Raw genomic sequence first — 1,323 nt, forward strand, 5'->3', positions numbered from 1 at the left:
TGGAAAAGTGTCTGTTTTTATCTTCTGCCCATTTTTTGACTTGATTATTTGTTTCTCGTGTATTGAGTTTGAGAAGTTCTTTATAGATCTTGGATACCAGCCTTTTATCTGTAGTTTTTTTTTTTAAGATTTTATTTATTTATTTGACAGAGGTAGAGACAGTCAGCGAGAGAGGGAACAGAAGCAGGGGGAGTGGGAGAGGAAGAAGCAGGCTTCCAGCGGAGGAGCCTGACGTGGGGCTCGACCCCAGAACGCCAGGATCACGCCCTGAGCAGAAGGTAGACGCTTAACGACTGAGTCACCCAGGCACCCCTATCTGTAGTTTCATTTGCAAATATCTTCTCCCATTCTGTGGGCTGCCTCTTTGTTTTGATGACTGTTTCCTTTGCTGTGCAGAAACTTTTTATCTTGATGAAGTTCCACAAGTTCATTTTTTCTTTTGTTTCTCTTGCCTTTGGAGATGTGTCATAAAAAAGTTGCTGTGGCCAATGTCAAAGTGGTTGCAGCCTATGTTCTCCTCTAGGATTTTGATGGATTCCTGCTCACATTGAGGTCTTTCATCCATCTGGAGTTTATCTTTGTGTATGGTGTGAGACAGTGGTCAAGTTTCATTCTTTTGCATATAGCTGTCCAGTTTTCCCAGCACCATTTATTGAAAAGACTAACTTATTTCCACTGGATGTTTTTTCCTACTTTGTCAAAGATTAGTAGACCATAGAGCCGAGGGTCCATTTCTGGAGTTGGAGCAGTACTATTATTAGTAATCTTTACAGATGAGAACACGAATGCACATAGAGGTTAAGTAACTTGCCTAACTCACACAGCTAGTAAGTGACAGAGCTGGGCTTTAACCCTGGGCTCCCTGGCTTCAGAGTGGATGTTCTTAATCACTTATTTATTTTTATTTTTTAAGGCAAATTCTGGAACTATTAAGCATGTTTATTTATGTTGTTTATTTGGTTTTATTTCTCTTTCCCACCATTCCTCAGGTATAATTGGCAGATAAAAATGTATATAATTAAGATGCACACCTTGATGCTTTGATATATGCATACACTCTGAAATCATCACCAAAATCAAGCTAATTAACATATACTGCTCTTTATTTTGATAGCATTACTAGAAGTTCCCACTGATAAAAATAACTGTCCATATTACATGTCAGGTATGGATTTAAGGCCCTTATACATGTTTTCTCACTTAATCGTTGTAATGATCCTAAAAGGTTAGAATGACCAGTCCCATGAAACAGATGAGGAATCTGAGGCTCAGGGGGGTTAGTGGGATCCACCATGAGGGGTGGGTGGGAAGGCCAATAATGCA

The sequence above is a fragment of the Ailuropoda melanoleuca genome, chromosome 4 (genome assembly GCF_002007445.2).
Source record: "Ailuropoda melanoleuca isolate Jingjing chromosome 4, ASM200744v2, whole genome shotgun sequence".
Lineage (NCBI taxonomy): Eukaryota > Metazoa > Chordata > Mammalia > Carnivora > Ursidae > Ailuropoda > Ailuropoda melanoleuca.